At 49.6% G+C, this 17827-nt stretch overlaps 1 protein-coding gene across 6 annotated transcripts in view; it reads right to left on the reverse strand.

Annotated features, from left to right (window-relative positions):
• LOC149349130 (solute carrier family 15 member 1-like) overlaps window positions 1-17827 on the reverse strand; it is a 516652-nt gene that overhangs the window by 241991 nt on the left and 256834 nt on the right. The window lies entirely within an intron of this gene.

Below are 17827 nucleotides of genomic sequence, written 5' to 3' on the forward strand. Positions count from 1 at the left end.
CGAAACACCACTTTATAACGCTTCTCTGCACCTGATTGCGCATTCTCTTCTTCCGAACCACGCGACGCACAGGTCGGCGGCCTAATGAAATTAAAGTGCCACGAAGCCCCGTAATGGGACGCCGGGTAAGCGCTGAAGTGATCAGCGCATGAACCTTATCCATCGTGGAAGCGCCACGAAGCCCCCTAGTGGGAGGGCGGGTAAGCGTTGAGGGCATCAGCGCCTGAACCTTATCCATTCTGGATGTTTGAACATACAGCTGCAGTCCGAAAAACCACTTTATAAAGCTTTTCTGCGCCTCAATGCGCATTCTGTTCTTTCGAACCATGCGACGCACAGGTCTGCCGGCCTAATGTAATTAAAGTGCCACGAAGCTCCTAGTGGGAGGGCGGGTAACCGTCGAGGAGATCAGCGCCTGAACCTTATCCATTCTGGATGTTTCAAAATAGAGGTGCAGTCCGAAACACCACTTTTTAAAGCTTCTCTACACCTGATTGCGCATTCTCTTCTTTCGAACCATGCGACGCGCAGGTCAGCCGGTCTAATGTAATTAAAGTGCCACGAAGCTCCTTGTGGGAGGGCGGGTAACTGTCGAGAAGATCAGCGCCTGAACCTTATCCATTCTGGATGTTTCAAAATAGAGGTGCAGTCCGAAACACCACTTTTTAAAGCTTCTCTACACCTGATTGCGCATTCTCTTCTTTCGAACCATGCGACGCACAGGTCTGCCGGCCTAATGAAATTAAAGCGCCACGAAGCCCCCTAGTGGAAGGGCGGGTAAGCGTTGAGGGGATCAGCGCCTGAACCTTATCCATTGTAGATGTTAGAACACAGACGTGCAGTCCGAAACAGCACTTTATAAAGCATCTGTGTACCTGATTGCGCATTCTCTTCTTTCGAACCATGCGACGCACAAGTCTGCCGGCCTAATGAAATTAAAGTGCCACGAAGCCCCCTAGTTAGAGGCCGGGTAAGCGTTGAAGGGATCAGCGCCTGAACCTTACCCATCGTGGACGTTTGAACACAGAGGTGCAGTCCGAAACACCACTTTATAACGCTTCTCTGCACCTGATTGCGCATTCTCTTCTTCCGAACCATGCGACGCACAGGTCGGCGGCCTAATGAAATTAAAGTGCCACGAAGCCCCGTAATGGGACGCCGGGTAAGCGTTGAAGTGATCAGCGCATGAACCTTATCCATCGTGGAAGTGCCACGAAGCCCCCTAGTGGGAGGGCGGGTAAGCGTTGAGGGCATCAGCGCCTGAACCTTATCCATTCTGGATGTTTGAACATACAGCTGCAGTCCGAAAAACCACTTTATAAAGCTTTTCTGCGCCTCAATGCGCATTCTGTTCTTTCGAACCATGCGACGCACAGGTCTGCCGGCCTAATGTAATTAAAGTGCCACGAAGCTCCTAGTGGGAGGGCGGGTAACCGTCGAGGAGATCAGCGCCTGAACCTTATCCATTCTGGATGTTTCAAAATAGAGGTGCATTCCGAAACACCACTTTTTAAAGCTTCTCTACACCTGATTGCGCATTCTCTTCTTTCGAACCATGCGACGCGCAGGTCTGCCGGCCTAATGTATTTAAAGTGCCACGAAGCTCCTTGTGGGAGGGCGGGTAAGCGTTGAGGAGATCAGCGCCTGAACCATATACATTCTGGATGTTTCAACATAGAGGTGCCGTCCGAAAAATCACATTATAAAGCTTCTCTGCACCTGAATGCGCATTCTCTTCTTTCGAACCATGCGACGCACAGGTCTGCCGGCCTAATGCAATTAAAGTGCCACGAATCCCCCTAGTGGGAGGGCGGATAAGCGTTGAGGGGATCATCGCCTGAATCTTATCCATTCTGTATGTATGAACATAGAGGTGCAGTCCGAAAAACCGCTTTATAAAGCTTCTCTGCACCTGAATGCGCATTCTCTTCTTTCGAACCTTGCGATGCACAGGTCTGCCGGCTTAATTGCAATTAAAGTGCCACGAAGCCCTCTAGTGGGAGGGCGGGTAAGCGTTGAGGAGATCATCGCCTTAACCTTATCCATTGTGGATGTTTGAACATAGAGGTGCAGTACGAGAAACCACTTTTTAAAGCTTCTCTGCACCTGATTGCGCATTCTCTTCTTTCGAACCATGCGACGCACAGGTCTGCCGGCCTATTGCAATTAAAATGCCACGAAGCTCATAGTGGGAGGTCGGGTAAGCGTTGAGATGATCAGCGCCTGAAGCTTATCCATTCTGGGTGTTTCACCATACAGGTGCAGTCCGAAACACCACTTTATAAAGCTTCTCTGCACCTGATTGCTCATTCTCTTCTTTCAAACCATGCGACGCACAGGGCTGCCGGCCTAATGCAATTAAAGTGCCACGAAGCTCCTAGTGGGAGGGCGGATAAGCGTTGAGGGGATCATCGCCTGAATCTTATCCATTCTGTATGTATGAACATAGAGGTGCAGTCCGAAAAACCGCTTTATAAAGCTTCTCTGCACCTGAATGCGCATTCTCTTCTTTCGAACCTTGCGATGCACAGGTCTGCCGGCTTAATTGCAATTAAAGTGCCACGAAGCCCTCTAGTGGGAGGGCGGGTAAGCGTTGAGGAGATCATCGCCTTAACCTTATCCATTGTGGATGTTTGAACATAGAGGTGCAGTACGAGAAACCACTTTTTAAAGCTTCTCTGCACCTGATTGCGCATTCTCTTCTTTCGAACCATGCGACGCACAGGTCTGCCGGCCTAATGCAATTAAAGTGCCACGAATCCCCCTAGTGGGAGGGCGGATAAGCGTTGAGGGGATCATCGCCTGAATCTTATCCATTCTGTATGTATGAACATAGAGGTGCAGTCCGAAAAACCGCTTTATAAAGCTTCTCTGCACCTGAATGCGCATTCTCTTCTTTCGAACCATGCGACGCACAGGTCTGCCGGCCTAATGTAATTAAAGTGCCACGAAGCTCCTAGTGGGAGGGCGGGTAACCGTCGAGGAGATCAGCGCCTGAACCTTATCCATTCTGGATGTTTCAAAATAGAGGTGCAGTCCGAAACACCACTTTTTAAAGCTTCTCTACACCTGATTGCGCATTCTCTTCTTTCGAACCATGCGACGCGCAGGTCTGCCGGCCTAATGTATTTAAAGTGCCACGAAGCTCCTTGTGGGAGGGCGGGTAAGCGTTGAGGAGATCAGCGCCTGAACCATATCCATTCTGGATGTTCCAACATAGAGGTGCCGTCCGAAAACTCACATTATAAAGCTTCTCTGTACCTGATTGCGCATTCTCTTCTTTCGAACCATGCAACGCACAGGTCTGCCGGCCTAATGAAATTAAAGCGCCACGAAGCCCTCTAGTGGAAGGGCGGGTAAGCATTGAGGGGATCAGCGCCTGAAACTTGTCCATTGTAGATGTTTGAAAAGAAAGGTGCAGTCCGAATCACCCCTTTATAAAGTTTCTCTGCACCTGATTGCGCATTCTCTTCTATCGAACCATGCGACGCACAGGTCTGCCGGCCTAATGAAATTAAAGCGCCACGAAGCCCCCTAGTGGAAGGGCGGGTAAGCGTTCAGGGGATCAGCGCCTGAACCTTATCCATTGTAGATGTTAGAACACAGACGTGCAGTCCGAAACAGCACTTTATAAAGCTTCTCTGTACCTGATTGCGCATTCTCTTCTTTCGAACCATGCGACGCACAAGTCTGCCGGCCTAATGAAATTAAAGTGCCACGAAGCCCCCTAGTGGGAGGCCGGGTAAGCGTTGAAGGGATCAGCGCCTGAACCTTACCCATCGTGGACGTTTGAACACAGAGGTGCAGTCCGAAACACCACTTTATAACGCTTCTCTGCACCTGATTGCGCATTCTCTTCTTCCGAACCATGCGACGCACAGGTCGGCGGCCTAATGAAATTAAAGTGCCACGAAGCCCCGTAATGGGACGCCGGGTAAGCGCTGAAGTGATCAGCGCATGAACCTTATCCATCGTGGAAGTGCCACGAAGCCCCCTAGTGGGAGGGCGGGTAAGCGTTGAGGGCATCAGCGCCTGAACCTTATCCATTCTGGATGTTTGAACATACAGCTGCAGTCCGAAAAACCACTTTATAAAGCTTTTCTGCGCCTCAATGCGCATTCTGTTCTTTCGAACCATGCGACGCACAGGTCTGCCGGCCTAATGTAATTAAAGTGCCACGAAGCTCCTAGTGGGAGGGCGGGTAACCGTCGAGGAGATCAGCGCCTGAACCTTATCCATTCTGGATGTTTCAAAATAGAGGTGCAGTCCGAAACACCACTTTTTAAAGCTTCTCTACACCTGATTGCGCATTCTCTTCTTTCGAACCATGCGACGCGCAGGTCAGCCGGTCTAATGTAATTAAAGTGCCACGAAGCTCCTTGTGGGAGGGCGGGTAACTGTCGAGGAGATCAGCGCCTGAACCTTATCCATTCTGGATGTTTCAAAATAGAGGTGCAGTCCGAAACACCACTTTTTAAAGCTTCTCTACACCTGATTGCGCATTCTCTTCTTTCGAACCATGCGACGCACAGGTCTGCCGGCCTAATGAAATTAAAGCGCCACGAAGCCCCCTAGTGGAAGGGCGGGTAAGCGTTGAGGGGATCAGCGCCTGAACCTTATCCATTGTAGATGTTAGAACACAGACGTGCAGTCCGAAACAGCACTTTATAAAGCATCTCTGTACCTGATTGCGCATTCTCTTCTTTCGAACCATGCGACGCACAAGTCTGCCGGCCTAATGAAATTAAAGTGCCACGAAGCCCCCTAGTTAGAGGCCGGGTAAGCGTTGAAGGGATCAGCGCCTGAACCTTACCCATCGTGGACGTTTGAACACAGAGGTGCAGTCCGAAACACCACTTTATAACGCTTCTCTGCACCTGATTGCGCATTCTCTTCTTCCGAACCATGCGACGCACAGGTCGGCGGCCTAATGAAATTAAAGTGCCACGAAGCCCCGTAATGGGACGCCGGGTAAGCGTTGAAGTGATCAGCGCATGAACCTTATCCATCGTGGAAGTGCCACGAAGCCCCGTAGTGGGAGGGCGGGTAAGCGTTGAGGGCATCAGCGCCTGAACCTTATCCATTCTGGATGTTTGAACATACAGCTGCAGTCCGAAAAACCACTTTATAAAGCTTTTCTGCGCCTCAATGCGCATTCTGTTCTTTCGAACCATGCGACGCACAGGTCTGCCGGCCTAATGTAATTAAAGTGCCACGAAGCTCCTAGTGGGAGGGCGGGTAACCGTCGAGGAGATCAGCGCCTGAACCTTATCCATTCTGGATGTTTCAAAATAGAGGTGCAGTCCGAAACACCACTTTTTAAAGCTTCTCTACACCTGATTGCGCATTCTCTTCTTTCGAACCATGCGACGCGCAGGTCTGCCGGCCTAATGTATTTAAAGTGCCACGAAGCTCCTTGTGGGAGGGCGGGTAAGCGTTGAGGAGATCAGCGCCTGAACCATATACATTCTGGATGTTTCAACATAGAGGTGCCGTCCGAAAAATCACATTATAAAGCTTCTCTGCACCTGAATGCGCATTCTCTTCTTTCGAACCATGCGACGCACAGGTCTGCCGGCCTAATGCAATTAAAGTGCCACGAATCCCCCTAGTGGGAGGGCGGATAAGCGTTGAGGGGATCATCGCCTGAATCTTATCCATTCTGTATGTATGAACATAGAGGTGCAGTCCGAAAAACCGCTTTATAAAGCTTCTCTGCACCTGAATGCGCATTCTCTTCTTTCGAACCTTGCGATGCACAGGTCTGCCGGCTTAATTGCAATTAAAGTGCCACGAAGCCCTCTAGTGGGAGGGCGGGTAAGCGTTGAGGAGATCATCGCCTTAACCTTATCCATTGTGGATGTTTGAACATAGAGGTGCAGTACGAGAAACCACTTTTTAAAGCTTCTCTGCACCTGATTGCGCATTCTCTTCTTTCGAACCATGCGACGCACAGGTCTGCCGGCCTATTGCAATTAAAATGCCACGAAGCTCATAGTGGGAGGTCGGGTAAGCGTTGAGATGATCAGCGCCTGAAGCTTATCCATTCTGGGTGTTTCACCATACAGGTGCAGTCCGAAACACCACTTTATAAAGCTTCTCTGCACCTGATTGCTCATTCTCTTCTTTCAAACCATGCGACGCACAGGGCTGCCGGCCTAATGCAATTAAAGTGCCACGAAGCTCCTAGTGGGAGGGCGGATAAGCGTTGAGGGGATCATCGCCTGAATCTTATCCATTCTGTATGTATGAACATAGAGGTGCAGTCCGAAAAACCGCTTTATAAAGCTTCTCTGCACCTGAATGCGCATTCTCTTCTTTCGAACCTTGCGATGCACAGGTCTGCCGGCTTAATTGCAATTAAAGTGCCACGAAGCCCTCTAGTGGGAGGGCGGGTAAGCGTTGAGGAGATCATCGCCTTAACCTTATCCATTGTGGATGTTTGAACATAGAGGTGCAGTACGAGAAACCACTTTTTAAAGCTTCTCTGCACCTGATTGCGCATTCTCTTCTTTCGAACCATGCGACGCACAGGTCTGCCGGCCTAATGCAATTAAAGTGCCACGAATCCCCCTAGTGGGAGGGCGGATAAGCGTTGAGGGGATCATCGCCTGAATCTTATCCATTCTGTATGTATGAACATAGAGGTGCAGTCCGAAAAACCGCTTTATAAAGCTTCTCTGCACCTGAATGCGCATTCTCTTCTTTCGAACCATGCGACGCACAGGTCTGCCGGCCTAATGTAATTAAAGTGCCACGAAGCTCCTAGTGGGAGGGCGGGTAACCGTCGAGGAGATCAGCGCCTGAACCTTATCCATTCTGGATGTTTCAAAATAGAGGTGCAGTCCGAAACACCACTTTTTAAAGCTTCTCTACACCTGATTGCGCATTCTCTTCTTTCGAACCATGCAACGCACAGGTCTGCCGGCCTAATGAAATTAAAGCGCCACGAAGCCCTCTAGTGGAAGGGCGGGTAAGCATTGAGGGGATCAGCGCCTGAAACTTGTCCATTGTAGATGTTTGAAAAGAAAGGTGCAGTCCGAATCACCCCTTTATAAAGTTTCTCTGCACCTGATTGCGCATTCTCTTCTATCGAACCATGCGACGCACAGGTCTGCCGGCCTAATGAAATTAAAGCGCCACGAAGCCCCCTAGTGGAAGGGCGGGTAAGCGTTCAGGGGATCAGCGCCTGAACCTTATCCATTGTAGATGTTAGAACACAGACGTGCAGTCCGAAACAGCACTTTATAAAGCTTCTCTGTACCTGATTGCGCATTCTCTTCTTTCGAACCATGCGACGCACAAGTCTGCCGGCCTAATGAAATTAAAGTGCCACGAAGCCCCCTAGTGGGAGGCCGGGTAAGCGTTGAAGGGATCAGCGCCTGAACCTTACCCATCGTGGACGTTTGAACACAGAGGTGCAGTCCGAAACACCACTTTATAACGCTTCTCTGCACCTGATTGCGCATTCTCTTCTTCCGAACCATGCGACGCACAGGTCGGCGGCCTAATGAAATTAAAGTGCCACGAAGCCCCGTAATGGGACGCCGGGTAAGCGCTGAAGTGATCAGCGCATGAACCTTATCCATCGTGGAAGTGCCACGAAGCCCCCTAGTGGGAGGGCGGGTAAGCGTTGAGGGCATCAGCGCCTGAACCTTATCCATTCTGGATGTTTGAACATACAGCTGCAGTCCGAAAAACCACTTTATAAAGCTTTTCTGCGCCTCAATGCGCATTCTGTTCTTTCGAACCATGCGACGCACAGGTCTGCCGGCCTAATGTAATTAAAGTGCCACGAAGCTCCTAGTGGGAGGGCGGGTAACCGTCGAGGAGATCAGCGCCTGAACCTTATCCATTCTGGATGTTTCAAAATAGAGGTGCAGTCCGAAACACCACTTTTTAAAGCTTCTCTACACCTGATTGCGCATTCTCTTCTTTCGAACCATGCGACGCGCAGGTCAGCCGGTCTAATGTAATTAAAGTGCCACGAAGCTCCTTGTGGGAGGGCGGGTAACTGTCGAGGAGATCAGCGCCTGAACCTTATCCATTCTGGATGTTTCAAAATAGAGGTGCAGTCCGAAACACCACTTTTTAAAGCTTCTCTACACCTGATTGCGCATTCTCTTCTTTCGAACCATGCGACGCACAGGTCTGCCGGCCTAATGAAATTAAAGCGCCACGAAGCCCCCTAGTGGAAGGGCGGGTAAGCGTTGAGGGGATCAGCGCCTGAACCTTATCCATTGTAGATGTTAGAACACAGACGTGCAGTCCGAAACAGCACTTTATAAAGCATCTCTGTACCTGATTGCGCATTCTCTTCTTTCGAACCATGCGACGCACAAGTCTGCCGGCCTAATGAAATTAAAGTGCCACGAAGCCCCCTAGTTAGAGGCCGGGTAAGCGTTGAAGGGATCAGCGCCTGAACCTTACCCATCGTGGACGTTTGAACACAGAGGTGCAGTCCGAAACACCACTTTATAACGCTTCTCTGCACCTGATTGCGCATTCTCTTCTTCCGAACCATGCGACGCACAGGTCGGCGGCCTAATGAAATTAAAGTGCCACGAAGCCCCGTAATGGGACGCCGGGTAAGCGTTGAAGTGATCAGCGCATGAACCTTATCCATCGTGGAAGTGCCACGAAGCCCCGTAGTGGGAGGGCGGGTAAGCGTTGAGGGCATCAGCGCCTGAACCTTATCCATTCTGGATGTTTGAACATACAGCTGCAGTCCGAAAAACCACTTTATAAAGCTTTTCTGCGCCTCAATGCGCATTCTGTTCTTTCGAACCATGCGACGCACAGGTCTGCCGGCCTAATGTAATTAAAGTGCCACGAAGCTCCTAGTGGGAGGGCGGGTAACCGTCGAGGAGATCAGCGCCTGAACCTTATCCATTCTGGATGTTTCAAAATAGAGGTGCAGTCCGAAACACCACTTTTTAAAGCTTCTCTACACCTGATTGCGCATTCTCTTCTTTCGAACCATGCGACGCGCAGGTCTGCCGGCCTAATGTATTTAAAGTGCCACGAAGCTCCTTGTGGGAGGGCGGGTAAGCGTTGAGGAGATCAGCGCCTGAACCATATACATTCTGGATGTTTCAACATAGAGGTGCCGTCCGAAAAATCACATTATAAAGCTTCTCTGCACCTGAATGCGCATTCTCTTCTTTCGAACCATGCGACGCACAGGTCTGCCGGCCTAATGCAATTAAAGTGCCACGAATCCCCCTAGTGGGAGGGCGGATAAGCGTTGAGGGGATCATCGCCTGAATCTTATCCATTCTGTATGTATGAACATAGAGGTGCAGTCCGAAAAACCGCTTTATAAAGCTTCTCTGCACCTGAATGCGCATTCTCTTCTTTCGAACCTTGCGATGCACAGGTCTGCCGGCTTAATTGCAATTAAAGTGCCACGAAGCCCTCTAGTGGGAGGGCGGGTAAGCGTTGAGGAGATCATCGCCTTAACCTTATCCATTGTGGATGTTTGAACATAGAGGTGCAGTACGAGAAACCACTTTTTAAAGCTTCTCTGCACCTGATTGCGCATTCTCTTCTTTCGAACCATGCGACGCACAGGTCTGCCGGCCTATTGCAATTAAAATGCCACGAAGCTCATAGTGGGAGGTCGGGTAAGCGTTGAGATGATCAGCGCCTGAAGCTTATCCATTCTGGGTGTTTCACCATACAGGTGCAGTCCGAAACACCACTTTATAAAGCTTCTCTGCACCTGATTGCTCATTCTCTTCTTTCAAACCATGCGACGCACAGGGCTGCCGGCCTAATGCAATTAAAGTGCCACGAAGCTCCTAGTGGGAGGGCGGATAAGCGTTGAGGGGATCATCGCCTGAATCTTATCCATTCTGTATGTATGAACATAGAGGTGCAGTCCGAAAAACCGCTTTATAAAGCTTCTCTGCACCTGAATGCGCATTCTCTTCTTTCGAACCTTGCGATGCACAGGTCTGCCGGCTTAATTGCAATTAAAGTGCCACGAAGCCCTCTAGTGGGAGGGCGGGTAAGCGTTGAGGAGATCATCGCCTTAACCTTATCCATTGTGGATGTTTGAACATAGAGGTGCAGTACGAGAAACCACTTTTTAAAGCTTCTCTGCACCTGATTGCGCATTCTCTTCTTTCGAACCATGCGACGCACAGGTCTGCCGGCCTAATGCAATTAAAGTGCCACGAATCCCCCTAGTGGGAGGGCGGATAAGCGTTGAGGGGATCATCGCCTGAATCTTATCCATTCTGTATGTATGAACATAGAGGTGCAGTCCGAAAAACCGCTTTATAAAGCTTCTCTGCACCTGAATGCGCATTCTCTTCTTTCGAACCATGCGACGCACAGGTCTGCCGGCCTAATGTAATTAAAGTGCCACGAAGCTCCTAGTGGGAGGGCGGGTAACCGTCGAGGAGATCAGCGCCTGAACCTTATCCATTCTGGATGTTTCAAAATAGAGGTGCAGTCCGAAACACCACTTTTTAAAGCTTCTCTACACCTGATTGCGCATTCTCTTCTTTCGAACCATGCGACGCGCAGGTCTGCCGGCCTAATGTATTTAAAGTGCCACGAAGCTCCTTGTGGGAGGGCGGGTAAGCGTTGAGGAGATCAGCGCCTGAACCATATCCATTCTGGATGTTCCAACATAGAGGTGCCGTCCGAAAAATCACATTATAAAGCTTCTCTGTACCTGATTGCGCATTCTCTTCTTTCGAACCATGCAACGCACAGGTCTGCCGGCCTAATGAAATTAAAGCGCCACGAAGCCCTCTAGTGGAAGGGCGGGTAAGCATTGAGGGGATCAGCGCCTGAAACTTGTCCATTGTAGATGTTTGAAAAGAAAGGTGCAGTCCGAATCACCCCTTTATAAAGTTTCTCTGCACCTGATTGCGCATTCTCTTCTATCGAACCATGCGACGCACAGGTCTGCCGGCCTAATGAAATTAAAGCGCCACGAAGCCCCCTAGTGGAAGGGCGGGTAAGCGTTCAGGGGATCAGCGCCTGAACCTTATCCATTGTAGATGTTAGAACACAGACGTGCAGTCCGAAACAGCACTTTATAAAGCTTCTCTGTACCTGATTGCGCATTCTCTTCTTTCGAACCATGCGACGCACAAGTCTGCCGGCCTAATGAAATTAAAGTGCCACGAAGCCCCCTAGTGGGAGGCCGGGTAAGCGTTGAAGGGATCAGCGCCTGAACCTTACCCATCGTGGACGTTTGAACACAGAGGTGCAGTCCGAAACACCACTTTATAACGCTTCTCTGCACCTGATTGCGCATTCTCTTCTTCCGAACCATGCGACGCACAGGTCGGCGGCCTAATGAAATTAAAGTGCCACGAAGCCCCGTAATGGGACGCCGGGTAAGCGCTGAAGTGATCAGCGCATGAACCTTATCCATCGTGGAAGTGCCACGAAGCCCCCTAGTGGGAGGGCGGGTAAGCGTTGAGGGCATCAGCGCCTGAACCTTATCCATTCTGGATGTTTGAACATACAGCTGCAGTCCGAAAAACCACTTTATAAAGCTTTTCTGCGCCTCAATGCGCATTCTGTTCTTTCGAACCATGCGACGCACAGGTCTGCCGGCCTAATGTAATTAAAGTGCCACGAAGCTCCTAGTGGGAGGGCGGGTAACCGTCGAGGAGATCAGCGCCTGAACCTTATCCATTCTGGATGTTTCAAGATAGAGGTGCAGTCCGAAACACCACTTTTTAAAGCTTCTCTACACCTGATTGCGCATTCTCTTCTTTCGAACCATGCGACGCGCAGGTCAGCCGGTCTAATGTAATTAAAGTGCCACGAAGCTCCTTGTGGGAGGGCGGGTAACTGTCGAGGAGATCAGCGCCTGAACCTTATCCATTCTGGATGTTTCAAAATAGAGGTGCAGTCCGAAACACCACTTTTTAAAGCTTCTCTACACCTGATTGCGCATTCTCTTCTTTCGAACCATGCGACGCACAGGTCTGCCGGCCTAATGAAATTAAAGCGCCACGAAGCCCCCTAGTGGAAGGGCGGGTAAGCGTTGAGGGGATCCGCGCCTGAACCTTATCCATTGTAGATGTTAGAACACAGACGTGCAGTCCGAAACAGCACTTTATAAAGCATCTCTGTACCTGATTGCGCATTCTCTTCTTTCGAACCATGCGACGCACAAGTCTGCCGGCCTAATGAAATTAAAGTGCCACGAAGCCCCCTAGTTAGAGGCCGGGTAAGCGTTGAAGGGATCAGCGCCTGAACCTTACCCATCGTGGACGTTTGAACACAGAGGTGCAGTCCGAAACACCACTTTATAACGCTTCTCTGCACCTGATTGCGCATTCTCTTCTTCCGAACCATGCGACGCACAGGTCGGCGGCCTAATGAAATTAAAGTGCCACGAAGCCCCGTAATGGGACGCCGGGTAAGCGTTGAAGTGATCAGCGCATGAACCTTATCCATCGTGGAAGTGCCACGAAGCCCCCTAGTGGGAGGGCGGGTAAGCGTTGAGGGCATCAGCGCCTGAACCTTATCCATTCTGGATGTTTGAACATACAGCTGCAGTCCGAAAAACCACTTTATAAAGCTTTTCTGCGCCTCAATGCGCATTCTGTTCTTTCGAACCATGCGACGCACAGGTCTGCCGGCCTAATGTAATTAAAGTGCCACGAAGCTCCTAGTGGGAGGGCGGGTAACCGTCGAGGAGATCAGCGCCTGAACCTTATCCATTCTGGATGTTTCAAAATAGAGGTGCAGTCCGAAACACCACTTTTTAAAGCTTCTCTACACCTGATTGCGCATTCTCTTCTTTCGAACCATGCGACGCGCAGGTCTGCCGGCCTAATGTATTTAAAGTGCCACGAAGCTCCTTGTGGGAGGGCGGGTAAGCGTTGAGGAGATCAGCGCCTGAACCATATACATTCTGGATGTTTCAACATAGAGGTGCCGTCCGAAAAATCACATTATAAAGCTTCTCTGCACCTGAATGCGCATTCTCTTCTTTCGAACCATGCGACGCACAGGTCTGCCGGCCTAATGCAATTAAAGTGCCACGAATCCCCCTAGTGGGAGGGCGGATAAGCGTTGAGGGGATCATCGCCTGAATCTTATCCATTCTGTATGTATGAACATAGAGGTGCAGTCCGAAAAACCGCTTTATAAAGCTTCTCTGCACCTGAATGCGCATTCTCTTCTTTCGAACCTTGCGATGCACAGGTCTGCCGGCTTAATTGCAATTAAAGTGCCACGAAGCCCTCTAGTGGGAGGGCGGGTAAGCGTTGAGGAGATCATCGCCTTAACCTTATCCATTGTGGATGTTTGAACATAGAGGTGCAGTACGAGAAACCACTTTTTAAAGCTTCTCTGCACCTGATTGCGCATTCTCTTCTTTCGAACCATGCGACGCACAGGTCTGCCGGCCTATTGCAATTAAAATGCCACGAAGCTCATAGTGGGAGGTCGGGTAAGCGTTGAGATGATCAGCGCCTGAAGCTTATCCATTCTGGGTGTTTCACCATACAGGTGCAGTCCGAAACACCACTTTATAAAGCTTCTCTGCACCTGATTGCTCATTCTCTTCTTTCAAACCATGCGACGCACAGGGCTGCCGGCCTAATGCAATTAAAGTGCCACGAAGCTCCTAGTGGGAGGGCGGATAAGCGTTGAGGGGATCATCGCCTGAATCTTATCCATTCTGTATGTATGAACATAGAGGTGCAGTCCGAAAAACCGCTTTATAAAGCTTCTCTGCACCTGAATGCGCATTCTCTTCTTTCGAACCTTGCGATGCACAGGTCTGCCGGCTTAATTGCAATTAAAGTGCCACGAAGCCCTCTAGTGGGAGGGCGGGTAAGCGTTGAGGAGATCATCGCCTTAACCTTATCCATTGTGGATGTTTGAACATAGAGGTGCAGTACGAGAAACCACTTTTTAAAGCTTCTCTGCACCTGATTGCGCATTCTCTTCTTTCGAACCATGCGACGCACAGGTCTGCCGGCCTAATGCAATTAAAGTGCCACGAATCCCCCTAGTGGGAGGGCGGATAAGCGTTGAGGGGATCATCGCCTGAATCTTATCCATTCTGTATGTATGAACATAGAGGTGCAGTCCGAAAAACCGCTTTATAAAGCTTCTCTGCACCTGAATGCGGATTCTCTTCTTTCGAACCTTGCGATGCACAGGTCTGCCGGCTTAATTGCAATTAAAGTGCCACGAAGCCCTCTAGTGGGAGGGCGGGTAAGCGTTGAGGAGATCATCGCCTTAACCTTATCCATTGTGGATGTTTGAACATAGAGGTGCAGTACGAGAAACCACTTTTTAAAGCTTCTCTGCACCTGATTGCGCATTCTCTTCTTTCGAACCATGCGACGCACAGGTCTGCCGGCCTATTGCAATTAAAATGCCACGAAGCTCATAGTGGGAGGTCGGGTAAGCGTTGAGATGATCAGCGCCTGAAGCTTATCCATTCTGGGTGTTTCACCATACAGGTGCAGTCCGAAACACCACTTTATAAAGCTTCTCTGCACCTGATTGCTCATTCTCTTCTTTCAAACCATGCGACGCACAGGGCTGCCGGCCTAATGCAATTAAAGTGCCACGAAGCTCCTAGTGGGAGGGCAGGTAAGCGTTGAGGAGATCAGCGCCTGAACCTTGTCCATTGTAGATGTTTGAACACAGAGGTGCAGTCCGAATCACCACTCTATAAAGCTTCTCTGCACCTGATTGCGCATTCTCTTCTGTCGAACCATGCAACGCACAGGTCTGCCGGCCTGATGAAATGAAAGTGCCACGAAGCTCCTAGTGGGAGGGCGGGTAAGCGTTGAGGAGATCAGCGCCTGAACCTTGTCCATTGTAGATGTTTGAACACAGAGGTGCAGTCCGAAACACCACTTTATAAAGCTTCTCTGCACCTGATTGCGCATTCTCTTCTTCCGAACCATGCGACGCACAAGTCTGCGGCCTAATGAAATTAAAGCGCCACGAAGCCCCCTAGTGGGAGGCCGGGTAAGCGTTGAAGGGATCAGCGCTTGAACCTTATCCATCGTGGATGTTTGAACACAGAGGTGCAGTCTGAAACACCACTTTATAAAGCTTCTCTGCACCTGATTGCGCATTCGCTTCTTCCGAACCATGCGACGCACAAGTCTGCGGCCTAATGAAATTAAAGTGCCACGAAGCCCCCAAATGGGAGGCCGGGTAAGCGTTGAAGGGATCAGCGCCTGAACCTTATCCACCGTGGAAGCGCCACGAAGCCCCCTAGTGGAAGGGCGGGTAAGCGTTGAGGGGATCAGCGCCTGAACCTTGTCCATTGTAGATGTTTGAACACAGAGGTGCAGTCCGAAACACCACTTTATAAAGGTTCTCTGCACCTGATTGCGCATTCTGTTCTTCCGAACCATGCGACGCACAAGTCTGCGGCCTAATGAAATTAAAGCGCCACGAACCCCCCTAGTGGAGGGGCAGGTAAGCGTTGAGGGGATCAGTGCCTGAACCTTATCCATTGTAGATGTTAGAACACAGAGGTGCAGTCCGAAACACCACTTTATAAAGCTTCTCTGCACCTCATTGCGCATTCTCTTCTTTCGAACCATGCGACGCACAGGTCTGCCGGCCTAATGAAATTAAAGTGCCACGAAGCCCCCTAGTGGGAGGCCGGGTAAGCGTTGAAGGGATCAGCGCCTGAACCTTACCCATCGTGGATGTTTGAACACAGAGGTGCAGTCCGAAACACCACTTTATAAAGCTTCTCTGCACCTGATTGCGCATTCTCTTCTTTCGAACCATGCGACGCACAGGTCTGCGGCCTAATGCATTTAAAGTGCCACGAAGCTCCGAGTGGGAGGGCGGGTAGCCGTTGAGGAGATCAGCGCCTGAACCTTATCTATTCTGGATGTTTCAAAATAGAGGTTCAGTCCGAAACACCACATTTTAAAGCTTCTCGGCACCTGATTGCGCATTTTCTTTTTTCAAACCATGCGACGCACAGGTCTGCCGGCCTAATGCAATTTATGTGCCACGAAGCTCCTAGTGGGAGGGCGGGTAAGCGTTGAGGAGATCAGCGCCTGAACCTTATCCATTGTAGATGTTTGAACACAGAAGTGCAGTCCGAAACACCACTTTATAAAGCTTCTCTGCACCTGATTGCGCATTCTCTTCTGTTGAACCATGCGACGCACAGGTCTGCCGGCCTGATGAAATGAAAGTGCCACGAAGCTCCTAGTGGGAGGGCGGGTAAGCATTGCGAAGATCAGCGCCTGAACCTTATCCATTCTGGATGTTTCAACATAGAGGTGCAGTCCGAAAAACCGCTTTATAAAGCTTATCTGCACCTGAATGCGCATTCTCTTCTTTCGAACCATGCGACGCACAGGTCTGCCGGCCTAGTGCAATTAAAGTGCCACGAAGCTCCTAGTGGGAGGGCGGGTAAGCATTGCGAAGATCAGCGCCTGGACCTTATCCATTCTGGATGTTTCAACATAGAGGTGCAGTCCGAAAAACCGCTTTATAAAGCTTATCTGCACCTGAATGCGCATTCTCTTCTTTCGAACCATGCGATGCACAGGTCTGCCGGCTTAATTGCAATTAAAGTGCCACGAAGCCCTCTAGTGGGAGGGCGGGTAAGCGTTGAGGGGATCATCACCTGAACCTTATCCATTGTGGATGTTTGAACATAATAATAATAATACTTTATTTGCACCAAATCAAATACAATTTGATGGAGGAGGGGAGAAAAAAGCGGTTATCCTCTTGACGGAGTTCTCCTTTCCTGTTCAGATGGCAGTGACAGAAAACGAGGAACTAAGTTGAACATCAAGTTATCAAGTCATTAAGAACATCAAACGAGGAACTAAAGTGAACATCAAGTCATACATGAATAAAACATCAATATAAGCAATGTCTATAAGCGAACAGAATACGAAGAAATCAACAAGGGGTATAAGCAACGAATAAGGGTGTCAGCACAGTAGACGGCCAGTCATCAAATAACAAAAAGGGTGGAGAGCAATTCATAAAACAGGAGTTGATGTATTAGCATTTATCCAAATGAACACTCATACTACGCAGAGAGGAGATGGTGATTTCGCCAAGGTTTACGCCTGCTTCAATTAACTGGTTTTCTAATTACGGTATTTAATAATTAATTTTTACGACCGTAGCTAGCTCTTGTGAATCGTAAAACCCATTGTGGTTTGTGGCGGTGCGGATATAGTGAATTTCATTTCATTTTCATTTTATTTTATTACCTTAAAGGCCCCTTAAAAGGGGTGTTACATAAGGGGTGGCAAGAGTAAAAGTACAAATTCACAATGACAGGAATATTTCTACGTTATCAGTGAAAAGACTTGGGCAAGTGATGATGGCAACGTTGTTCGGAAGGCCGTTCCAGTCTGCGGCTGCACGAGGAAAGAAGGAATTAGAAAAAGTGACGGTGCGTGATCGTGGACGTGCAACTTGTAGGTGATGGCTGGTGCGGTGAGATATGCGTGCGGGTGGAAGAATATAAGGTGCGATGTGCATAGGGCTGTGGAAGAATTCGTGAAATAAAGACATGCTGGCAATGCGACGGCGGAGCGATAAGGGTGATAATCCGGATGCTGTTTTTAAGGACGAAACACTGATGTCATAAGAGTAGGATGAATGAATGAAACGAGCTGCGCGATTCTGAACAGATTCGAGGGCATTGATGAGATATGCTTGATGAGGATTCCAGATGGGCGATGCAAATTCTAGTTTGGACCTGACTAATGACTTGTAAGCTAATAACTTGACATGATGGGGAGCATGATGAAGATGGCGCTTTAGGAAACCTAATGTCTTGTTTGCTGACGATATTGTATTAGTAACATGCAGGCTC

Source organism: Amblyomma mixtum, chromosome 3, assembly GCF_055824585.1.
Source record: "Amblyomma mixtum isolate Tamu chromosome 3, ASM5582458v1, whole genome shotgun sequence".
Classification (NCBI taxonomy): domain Eukaryota; kingdom Metazoa; phylum Arthropoda; class Arachnida; order Ixodida; family Ixodidae; genus Amblyomma; species Amblyomma mixtum.